Genomic DNA, 12,157 nt, shown 5'->3' on the forward strand with positions numbered 1-12,157 from the left:
CAAGTCTTAGTCTGTTCAGGCCAAGTATAAACAGAGAATATTACAGACTGGGTGGCTTATAAAACAGACATTTATTTCTCATAGTTCTGAAGGCTGGAAGTCCAAGATCAAGGCTTTGACAGGTTTGGTGTCTGGTAAGGACCCTCTTCTCTCTGTGTCCTCACATGGTAGAAGGGATGAGGGAGCTCTCTGGTGTCCCTTTTATAAGGCCACTAATCCCATTCACGAGGACTCCACCCTCATGACGTACCTCCCAAAGGCCCCATTTCCGAATACCATCACATTGGAGGTTGGCTTTCAATATATGAATTTGGGGGGGTGGACCCAAATATTCAGTCTATAGCAGGATATATGTGTTTGTAGGTGGCAGAGCAGGGATTTGAGGACCCTATTATGCAGGCGTCACCTACTTAGCACAGCACCGACGTCCACAGATGAGTTGGATCCTGTACCTGAACATCAGTGGGATGTGGTGGTGGTGACCCCAGGTATGACAGAGCTTGAGAATGATCCCAGCGTGAGAGGTGTGCAGCTGGACCTGCTCTGTCCAAGACGGTCACCATGAGCCACAGGTGGATGTTGAGCACCTGAAATATGGCTGGTCCAAACTGAGATGTGCTCTGAGTAAAAACTACACACTGGGTTTCGAAGACTTTAGTAAGAAAAAAGAATGTAAAGGATTGCAATAATGTTCATACTGGTTACATGTCGAAATGGTTATATTTTGGCTATATTATGTTAAATAAATTATTATAATTTTATCGTCCTCAAAAAGCCAGAGTTATCATAGGACCTGGCAACTCCACCCCTAGATCTGTGCCTCAAAAGAACTGAAAACAGGTGTTGAGACAAAAATGTGAGCACACATATACATAGCAGCACTATTCAAAATTACCATGTCTACGGCCATGCTACCCTGAACAAGCCAGATCCCATGTGATCGCGGAAGCTAAGCAGGGTTGGGCCTGGTTAGTACTTGGATGGGAGACCACCTAGGAAGACCAGATGCTGTAGGCATAAAAAAATAAAAAATAAGGGATTGTAAGCTGACAAGGTCCTTGCGATCTGTGAGGTCAACCAAGGGTTGTCTCGCCTAAAAAAAAAAAAAAAAAGGCCCAAAGGTAGAAAAACCCTAATGTCCATCAACAGATGAATGAATAAACAAAATGTGGTCCATCCACACAATGGAGTATTATTATTCGGCCATAAAAAAAGTCCTGACACACACTGCAATGTGGATGAATCTTGAATTTCATTTCTATTTAAAAAAAAAAAAAACTTTAAAATTTCACCTGTTCCTTTTTACTCTTCATCGTGGTGACCAGAATATTTAAACATGTCACTTTAACTGCTGGCCTATACCATCAGTCCCCAACCTCTTTGGCATCAGGGACCAGTGTTCCTATGAGAATCTAATGCCTGGTGATCTGAGGCGGAGCTGAGGCGGTGATGCTAGCATTGGGAGCAGCTGCAAATACAGATGAAGCTTAGCTTGCTCACTTGCTGCTCACCTCCTGCTGTGCGACCCAGTTCCTAACAGGCCATGGACTGGTGTTGGTCTGTGGCCCGGGGGTTGGGGACCCCTGGTCTAGACCACTGTGCCTCCCGGGGAATCAGGTCACACTGGAGTCCTGCCCAGCAGGTGAAAACCCTCAGGACCACCACTGACCCAAAGCAGGACAAAGACTATTGTCTCGAGTGCTCTGTCTACCCCAGTTAGTCCACCAGGGGACTTTTGATTTATTCTTCCAGTCATGAGGCAGCATGACCTCACTCTCTCTGGCCAGCAAGAGGGACAGATTGGTGCAGTACCTTGAATCACCTTGAACTTTTGACCACCTGAAGTTCAAAGGCCTGGAGATTGTTGTTCCTGCTTGGTGGTTTAGCGGTTGGCACTCCTAGCAGTCCTAGCAGTCAGGGAGGAGGCACGTGGGAGTGAGTTTACCATGAGATGACAGTGCAACCAGAAAAGGGGCCACAGGATGGGGGGATGGAGAGGGCAGGAGGTGACTAGGTTCCAACCAAGAGGGACAGGTCCTCACCGTCCCAGAGGCAACATGGCTGACTAGAGGGAAACCAAAGGGGTGTGGATCAGGGTCTACCCTTTACCCCTCCCTATATGACCTGGGATAAGACCTTGGGCAAATAATGGAAACTTTCTGACCCTTAGTTTTTTGGTCTAAAACTGTGTCTCTCATCTTCTGCTTCTCCTAGCAGCCCCTCCTCTAACAATGCTCCCGGAGAACAGGTTTGCTGTCTCCGCTGGGAATTTCTGAGAAAAGGTGAAGGCAGAAATTTAGAGGCTCACAGGGCCTCCAGCAGGTAGCTCCATCCTCCTGAGCCATCCGCTCTGTCCTGAGTAGTCGTTAGAAAGTTCCTTCGATAGAATGGCTGGACATTTATATCGTGATGTCCCAGCTGATTCTGCTTCTATCCCGGAGCAGCGAGTCAGGGTGCTCTTGATGCAGGACAGGGCAAATTCCCTGAGTGTGGCGGGAACTCGGACTCTGCACCGAGAAAGATAGGGTTCTTGGCTGAGTGCAAGAGAGAGTGCGAACGCACGGCAGAGTTAGAGTCAAAAGGAATGTTTATTAGAGAAGGGGTGACGCTCCATAGACAGAGCGTGGTCTCCTCTCAGAGGCAGAGAGTGAGAGAGCCTGAGAGAGACCTAGAGGGACAGAGAGAGAGAGAGATGGAGAAAAGACAGGAATTGAGAAAAGACACTGAGAGGGACCCTGAGTGTTTGAGGAATTCGGTTTGTATATCATTCTTAGTTTCTATAAATTACAATTTAAAGACTCTGTTTACCCATTTTTCTTTGATGGTGTGGAGATACAGTGTGAAAGGGTAGGAGTATGCAGCGTGAAAGGCCTGCTGGCAGTTCCCAGCCTTTGATCCATAGGTTCCCCATGGTTTTAGCCATAGGGAATGAATTATTTTGTTTTGTCTAGGGCATCACTTAAGGACTCTGTTGTTCTGTCTTCCTGTTTTCCCTTCATGGGGCGGGGAAATGGGTCGTTAGCAATCCCAGCAGAAATCTTCCTTTGTTCTGGTGGTTTCCTCATGGTCTGGCTGATCAGCACATTGCAGTCTCTGAATATAACTTGATTTAACATTTAATTTTCTTGCCTCCTCCCTACATTCCTCTCACACCCCACCTGCCTCTTCTCTTGGCGCCCCCCCACCCCCCTGGGGTTCCCTAACCATTTACAGGGCTCACTCCCTTGGCCATTTGCCCTCTGGCCTCTAGGTGGCACTGCCTGCCCATGCACCTTGACCCTCATGCTAGTGCAACCCCAGCTCAGTCAACTTTCTCCCCCACCCCTGGCCCTCCTGGGGGCCAGGAGCTAGGGACACAACCTTGAGCAAGTCCTGGGCCTCAGTTTTGGGGGGCTCTGAGTCAAATTTGGTTGTTCGATTCATTGATTATAATGTCATCTTTGATTGACAAGGACGATCTGGGGTTCAGGAACCACTTTTCAGAGGTGTCTGGGCGCCTTTAAAAACTGTTTCCAAATTACAAAAGCGATCGTGCGTTTTGGAGAATTAACTCAGTACGATACTAAAGGCTATAAACCCTCTATCAAGCACCTTCCTGGCCCTCTCCAGAGGTGACCGCTGTCCACAGGGACTGTGTAGCCTTCCAGGTCATTTTCTAGGGAGCAAACGGAGTCTTGGAGGATGCATCACAGATGGCCAGGCCTTCTTCATATTTAAGAGCTGGAGCAGCGGGGAGGGAAGTGAGGGGGACCTGGGCTTGGGTAGAACTGTGTGAGAAGCTGGGAGCGGGGCTGGAGCTCCATAGGTTGCAGGGCCCAAGGAGGTGGGTAGGACAGGGGGACTGCAGAGGGGAACAGGCCACCATTCTGGGCAGGAACAGGCCAGATGGAGTGTGGGTGTTATGTTTAGTGGATGGGGCTTTCATGGCAGATCCAGGGCAGGAGTGAAATGACAGTGATTCCATGTCCATCCCCTCTGCAGACTCTACTCTGGTCAGCAGCCCTCGTCTACTCATCCTCTGCAGTGTTTACATTTGGCCTTCAGCAGGTGTTCAGGCTGCTATAACAGAATATCTCTGCGTGTGGCTTATACCCAACAGACATTCATTTCTTGCTGTCCTGGAGACTGTAAGTCCAAGATCAAGGTGCCTGCAGATTCAGTTTCTGGCCAGGGCTGTCGTCCTGATTCATAGATGGTGTCTTTTTGCTGTGTCCTCACATGGAATAAGGGACAAGGGAAGCTCTCTGGGGTCCTTTTCATAAGGGCACTGACAAGGAAAAAATTCTGCGATATTCTAAATTGAATTACAGCAGGCCAGAGCGTGGAAGGAAGAGACAAAAAGGGGTTGATCAGTTCACGACTGTAGTGCAAAACCAACAAAAGACTAAGACCGCTCACACTCCTTAGTGTACGTTGGAATTATTAAATTAACTTCCAGGTGGTTTTTTCTGAGATGATCTAAAAAGAGAGAATAGCCAGGCACCGTGAACCCCAGGATCCTCCGCTTCTGTTTTACACACGACCTTGACAAGTCAGCTGAGGACTCCGCCGTGGCCACCGCAGCGTGGGCCCTGCTTCGGCTTCTCCCGTTCTCTTTGTCTTTAGCTAAAGTTAAACTTTTCAGAACAGCTTACATCTTTCTTCCCTTAACTTTTTAAAAAATTTAATTTACTGGGGATGACACGTTAATAAAATTATATAGGTTTCAAGTGTACAGTTCAATAATACGTCATCTGCATATTGCATTGTGTGTTCACCCCCAAAAGTCAAATATCCCATTACCATATATTTGACCCCCTTTACCCTTATCGACCTCCCTCCCCTCCCCGCTTTCCCTCTGGTGACCACTAAACTGTTGTCTGTGTCTATGAGTTTCTTCCCTCAGCTTGATGTATAAAGACACTTGCAAAACTCAGGGACGACGGACATGTTGTCTTTCCTACCTAGCCATGCTGCTGGTGGTTTAGACTCCATGCCCCAAGACCGGTCTTCATTTTTTGCTAGCAATGGCCTAATAAACTCTTTCTTTTAAAAAGAATTCCAGCCGTGGAAGTTAAAATTTTTTAACAGCTAATCTCATTCATGGGGACTTCACTCTCATGACCTAGTCACCCCCCAAAGGCCCCGCCTCCTAACACCATCAACGTGGGCCTTAGGATTTCAATGCAGGAATTTGGGGGGTGCACACTTTTAGTCTATAGCATCAGGGAGCATTGGCAAGTGAATGGGTGACTCTTCATCATGGTAGTTGTGTACAGGAGACACAGGTTCAGGGGGAAGTCAGCTTCTGTAGGACGTAGAGTAGGCGACAAAGTCACAATAAACCAAAGTGCCTTACTGAGGGTGAAATGCTTCCTTGTCTGGCTGTGTCCCACACTCTGGTCGTTCTCAGCACCATCATCATCTCAGTTTTTCTGCGTCTACTTTCTTGCTTGTATTACTGCCATGGGTTGAATAGTGCCCCCCGTCCCCAGTTCATCTCCATGTGGAATCAGAATGGGACTGGAATGTATTCTGATACCAAACGTGTTGTTTTTTTTCCTCATGCCAACCAACTCTCTGACACCAACTGGTGTCCAACGATTCAATTAGCTCTGACACGATCTACCTGGGGTCAGTGTCACAAGTTAAAAGGCTCAATTCTAGCCCCGCTTCAGACACTACTCCCAAGTCCAGGGCTATCTGTAGTTCTGACCCACCAGCTATAAATCGAGAGTTCTGCGGGGGAGGAACAAACTTTCCTGTAGCTTCCAAGGTTCTTCTGGCTGGTCTAATAATCAAATAAGACATGAGACAGATTAGCAAGAGAAAATAACCAAATTTAATACATACATACCTATGGGAACCCCACATACATGAGAGGGTCAGAGACATCACATGCACGAGAGGTTCAGAGATAGAAAGGGAACAATATATACAAGACATCCTGAGCTAGGGATGAGATAAGGTGCCTTAGGGCTTTCAAGAAGTCTTTGCAGGATGACAAGAAGAGCAGACCTTTAGAAAGTGGAAGTTTGCCCTGCCCTGTAGGTAGGTCAAAGAAGTTATCTCTGACCATCTCTGATGGGCAAGGCCTCTGATTCAAATTCTTCTAGGTAATCCGGGTGGAAGACAGAAGTTCCTCTTAAACCGGTGGCTAAAGTTGCCTTTAGTTCAAAACAGTCTGCATACCACAGAGGCACATCTTGGGGATGACTTGTTTAAGACACCGACGGTTCCCAGGACACTCCCCCCGCGCTTAATAACTTGCTGGAAGGGCTCGCAGACCTCGGTAAGGCACTTTGGATATTACTGGTTTATTGTGAAGGAAACAAATAAACTGCCAGAGGAAGGGGAGCTTCAGTCCCCATGAAGTTGGGATAGATAACCCACCCTCCCTATGGTACCTGGACGTGTTTGCTAACTAGGAAGCTCTCCTTACCTTTTGTTTTTATACCAGTCTCTAGCCCCGCTTTCCTCTTAGAGATTGGAGGTGGCTTGAAAGTTCCCACCCTCTAATCACAAATGATCTTTCTGGAGACCAGCTTCCATCCTAAAGCTACATAAGGGCCCCCACCCTAAGTCACCTCATTAGCATAAGCTCAGGCTGTGATCCTAAGGGCCCCCTTATGAATAACAAAAGGCACTCCTCTGACTCAGGAGGACATTCTGAGGATTTTAGGAGCTCTATGCCGGGAACTAGCACATCAAATATATTTCAAATATATTCAGATCAAATATGTTTCTTATTAAACCACAGGGACCTTATTTAGAAGTAAGGTCTTCACAGATGTAATTAAGGTAAGGATGGAAATGAGATCCCAACTAGATCGAGGGGGCCCTAAATCCAGTGAAAGTGTCCTTATAAGAGACAGGAAAGGGCGCACAGAGACACAGGGAACAAAGGCAGACTGAGCGAGGCAGCAAAAAAAACTGCCTGCCTGCCTGCCGGCTGCCACCAGGAACGCAGGGGTGGGGGGGTTCTGAAACCCCACTGACACGTTGATTTCAGACTTCTTGCCTTTTGAACTGTGAGAGAATAATTTTCTGTTGTTTTAAGCTCACCAGCCTGTGGTAATTTGTTATGGCAGCCTGGGGAGACTAAAAGTACCACTATTTCGTTAATTTTGTAAAAGCCATCTGTTTTTCTTTTTCTTTTTTTACTTAAATGTTTTATCACTCTAAATCCCTGGTCACTGTAAGATATCGGCCTTGCTGTACTGGAGAGGCTTATTCACATGCCCTGAGTGCGGCTGAGTGTGCTGCCCTGTACTCCGCCTTAACATCGGGCCTTCGCCCCAGCGCTGTGCTGAGTCCCCGAGGGGCCGGCAGTCCACGTAGATGGGGCCCCCGCTTGGCACCCGCACATAGATCTGTGTCTCTCTCAAGCGGATCTCTGTCACCCATCCATGATCCCTGAGTCCTTTGATGGCAGATGACAGAGATCAGGATGTAACCCCTCCCTCCCAATATGTCATTTTAGGATAAGGATTATTTTGAGCTGAAGGCAATTAAGAATCAACAAACGCAGGAAGAGTTCTCTGTCTTCCTCTTTGCTGCCAAAAAACAGGGAATAAATTTCCCTTTAGGAAGGTGACATAAATTTTCCTTTGTGAAGGTGTCCCCGCCTTCTGTAGGAAGAGGAGAGTGCCTCTTATCACTGGAAGTGGAGAGTCAATACTGAGATGAGTCTGAATTAACAAACAAACCCCACTAAAAAATCACCCTTACATTTCTTTAGTTTTCCCCATATATTTCCTAGCCATTTCCCCACAATTTATACTCCCTTGAAGCTCCAACACCCTTTCCTTTATTAAAATGGTATATAAGTCCCTCCCTGAGTTGAATTGCTTCTTTGAATTTCATTTATTTTCTGTGACTTTCCTTTTCTATAAATAGTAATAAAAATTGTGTACCTTCTCTCCTGTTAATCTGTCGTTTGTTAGTTTAATTCCCAGGCCTCAGTCACTGAACTTAAGAGGGTAGAGGAAAAATTTTGCCTCCGTGACACGGCAGTGGCTCCCATTTCACAGATAGGACATTGAGGCTCAGAGAAGTAGCAACTGGAGGCTGTGGATTGCAGAAAAGGGATAGTGATTCCTTGAACCGTGAAGACAGGTCTGAAATGGAGCCTGGGTCTGTTGGAACTTTGTGTCCTAGGAAGAGAGATGCCTGGGGCATTTGCATGGCATCTCTGGCCCTCAGAGCCTGTTTCCTTGCCCTTTCTTCAGGCTTCCAGGTGATGCGGCTCCGCCCAGGGACCGAGGAGATGTAAGACTGGGGCCTAAGCCAAGCACCACTCTTCCTCTTCATTCCCTGATCCCTCCACCCTGTGCCTCCTGGGCAACTTACATTCACTCCAGCCTGAAGGTGTGGGCTATGCAGGCCTGGGATCCAGCCTCCTGGCACTCAGCCACAGACTTGGCCTCTGGGTCCAGGGATGTGGGAAGCTCCGGCAGTGGGCCTTGTTCTTGGCAGACAGATGGCTGCAGCTTCCCTGGCTCTGGAGAGAATTGCATGGGCCCACCCTCTCCTGAAACAGCCTCAGAACCAAAGGAAGGGGACCTTTGCCAGAGATCAGCCTTACCTTAAGCAGGCAGCTGGTCTAGAAGTCTGCGGGGGTTGCGAATGGTCAAGCTGCTTGGTTAGGAAGTTAAAACCCTCTCTAGTTTCTTACTGGACTAGACGCTTCCTACATATGTCATTATTATAGGAGGAGCTCTGCCTGCCCCGCCATTCGAAGTCCCTCAGCCTTCTTTTAAGCTCAAGCTTTGGGGTCTGGAGCAAGACCCCTCGAACATTCTGCTTTGATGCTATGGTAATAATGGTGATAGTAAATAATAAGTTACTATGGGCTAAGTACTGTTCTGAGAACAATGATTCTCAAAGGGATCCAGGATCCTAGAGGATGCTCAGACTCTTCCAGGGAGTACATAAGCCAAACTATATTTATAATAATATTAAAATGTCCTTGCCTTTATTACTTTCATTCTCTCACGCGTGGATGGTGGAGTTTCCAGGAGATATTGGACATTGCAACAAGTCAAATGCAGAAGCGGATGTGAGAATCCAGCCACCTTCTGTGAAGCTGACATTAATAAGATGAAAAAAATGTAAAACAAAGCCTCTCTTTTCATGGAATTTTTTGTTTTGGAAAATATGGTTATTTTTCATTATAAATATTATCGTTAGTGGGGTTATTGTTGACTATAGTTTAAAAACTAATACATTGTTTAAAAAATTTTCAGTGTTAATTTCTAAACGGTAAATACTGGTAGTTATAACCCAAATAAATAGACATAGTTTGGGATTCTTAATAATTTTTTAAAGAATATAAAAGGGTGCTGAGAACAAAAAGTTTGGGAACTGCTAATGTAGGACAAGAGCCCAATCCGGCTCACTGCCTGAATTTATAAATAAAGTCTTATTGGAATACAGCCACATTCACTTATTTACACATTATCTATGGCTGCTTTCCTGGTACAATGGCAGGATTGAAGAGTTGTGACTGAGACGGTCTGGGCCCCAAAGCTGAAACTACTTACTTCCTGATCCTTTAAGAAAAAGTTTGCTGACACCTGATGTAGAATAATGCATTTAATCTTCATAAACAGCCTATTATAGTTTTCATTTTACACATGGGAAAACAGAGGCACAGAAAAGTGAAGTCGCTTTTCTAAGGTCACATAGCCAGTGAGGCTAGAGCTGAGTTAGGAGGTGCTCCAAGACAGGTGGTGGTGCCATGGCCCTCAGGGCCCAGTGACTGACCCTAAAGTTGGGGTGTGGTCGAGTGCCAGTCTGACCCTGCCTGGCCATTTCCTACTTGAACAAGAGCGTTCCTGACTGCCCCCCGCCCTGCTTCCAAAGACTCTCCGGCTGATGTCAGTTTTCTCAAAGCTTGCCAACCAATCAGTGTTCTTCCTTATCTCTGTAGTTGTGTAGGAATGACAAGACTGTATAAAACTGCCTGTTATGTTACAGTCGGGGCTCAGCCTTTGGATAAGAAACCTGTGAGCTGGTGCCGGCATCAATGAACGCTGCTTCCTGCTCATAGCCTCGGTGTCCCGTCTCTCTGTTCGAGACTCCTGCAACAGTAGATGTCTGTGCTTAGTCTCCTCCCGCCTGGTCTCTGATGCCCCTTCTCCTGGTAATAGCACCCAGATGTTCCCCAAGATCCATTCCCCTCTTCTTATCTGAGGACTATGTGGCATTCTCTGAAGGTCTTTCTAGAGAGAACCAGGAGCTGCCCTTCCAGGTCAAGGCCTTTCACTTCAACTGCAACAAGGGGTATAACTGGCCGTATGCTCACCTGAAATAGCCCAGGCCCCTCACCTCTGATCCTTACTTGACTACAGTTTTGTGGCTATCGACCATGTTCACAGAAGCATTTACAGAACAGGCAGGGAGGTGAGGCCCTGGGAGTGGGGGGGTCCTCTACCACCTTCATTCGCTTCTAGAAGCTGGAGTGGGGGTGTGTAACAGGTGTGTGGTAGGAAGGTGGACAGGTTCACTGGGTGGGGCTGAAGGTGGAGGAAGGACAGGCTGTCACTCCCTTCATAAGAACCTTGCCCCTCCCCCCGTACCTCTGATAGGCTGCCTTCACCTCAAGTGGGCTATGACTGTCCTCTGTCCCCCATGGGCTGCTCTAACCTTTGACCTCTGGGACTTCCCACAGGCTATGGATTACTTAGGGGCATCGCAGGAAAGTCTGAGCAACGTGATACAGCTTGGGGGGGGCCCCCTCCAAAGTGGCTTCTTGAGGCCAGGTGGGGTGGGGAGGAGGTGCCAGAGGCCTGGGACTTGGGCAGGGTTCACCTCCCACTGAGGGGAACTATCTGGGCACAGGGCCTCTGAGCTGGGTTTCCCCAGATACCTCCTGCAGGGTGTTTCTGATAGTTTTGCAAATGTTTGGGGCCTCACAGATGCCCCCTGGAGTGTCACTGGCCTAACCATCCAAGATGACTTTGGTCCAGGATGCTTTAAGATCCAGGATGGTTGCTTTTAGGTACGCCGTGACTTGTAAAAGCAGCAGCATGCTGACTGTGGGAGAAATGGGAGCCTGAGGTCAGAGGCATGGGGCATTGCCTTGCCCTCAGCCAGGAGACCCAGCAGGGACCTGGTTAACATCTCTGATCTTGGTTTTCCAGGGCCGGCTAACACAGCCAGGATCCCTGGAGCTCTGGCCACCAAACTCTGTGGGGGCGGAGCTTTCTTCCTTGTTGCTGGCTGGATCTGGAACAATACCTGGACATTGCAAAGAGGGTATGACTGGCTAGATCCAGCTTTCCCATTCTTCTTAGCTACTTTTAAAACATCCCCTTCCATGCCCCCCCCCCAAAAAAAAACGGAACCGGAAAACACTTTGAAGAGGGATAAAGACTACTCTAGTCCATAAGCCCTTTGAGTCAACTTTTTTATTTTTTTTTCTTTTGAATGTCATGCAATAATTCACAGTCCCAAGCCCACAGTTTTCAAACAAGGTAGGAAAAAGGCAAAAAGAAGCAAAGGAAATCGGTGGTGGTGGTTCTTTTTTCTTTTGTTGTTTCAAGCAGGACCAAATGTCAGAAAAAAATGCTTCTTTTCTCAATCATTAATTTTTTTGTCCTTTTTAAAATTGTTTATTTTTTTTAAATCGATTTCTGCAGGCAGTAATAGTAGGGTTTGGTATAACCAGCAAGCACTCCTGTGTGTCTGAGAACGTTGTGTGGGGGGTATGAGGGTGTCTGGTGGAGGTCTGTGTGGGACGCTGGGTTTCCGCTTCTCCGCCACACAGGGGCCACCAGCTCGCGTTCACCAGGGGAAGGAAAGATTCAATTGAGATGATAAAACTCATCAATAGAAGCGATTTTTTTTCTCCCCGTTTTTCTTTTAAAAATGTTTTTTTTTTTTTTTTTTTTAAATTTCCATTTTCCCCAAGGTTCTCCAAAAATGGCTGAGTTAATTCGAATCCCTTGGCTGTGTGGTTTGTCTGTCCCCGAGGACCCCCGTCGTGGGGGGTCGGGGCTGGGCGGGGTACGCCGAGGGTCTTTGTGGGACACCTTGGGGTGTCCCGGCCCTAGAGACTCCCTCCAGAGTCCGGGGGCGTCCGGCAGGTCCTCTCCCGGGCCTCCCCCGTGTGCTGGGCAGGTGGCAGCGAGGTGGCCCCGCGGCCGGGGCGCGGCTCCTCCCCGTGGGCGTG

The 12,157-nt window shown here is 47.6% G+C and overlaps 1 pseudogene; it reads left to right on the forward strand.

Annotated features, from left to right (window-relative positions):
• Nucleotides 1-898: 898 nt before the first annotated feature.
• On the forward strand, nucleotides 899-1,017 carry LOC112485401 (annotated as a pseudogene).
• Nucleotides 1,018-12,157: the final 11,140 nt, after the last annotated feature.

This window comes from Pteropus alecto, unplaced genomic scaffold, assembly GCF_000325575.1.
Source record: "Pteropus alecto unplaced genomic scaffold, ASM32557v1 scaffold388, whole genome shotgun sequence".
NCBI classification, from domain to species: domain Eukaryota; kingdom Metazoa; phylum Chordata; class Mammalia; order Chiroptera; family Pteropodidae; genus Pteropus; species Pteropus alecto.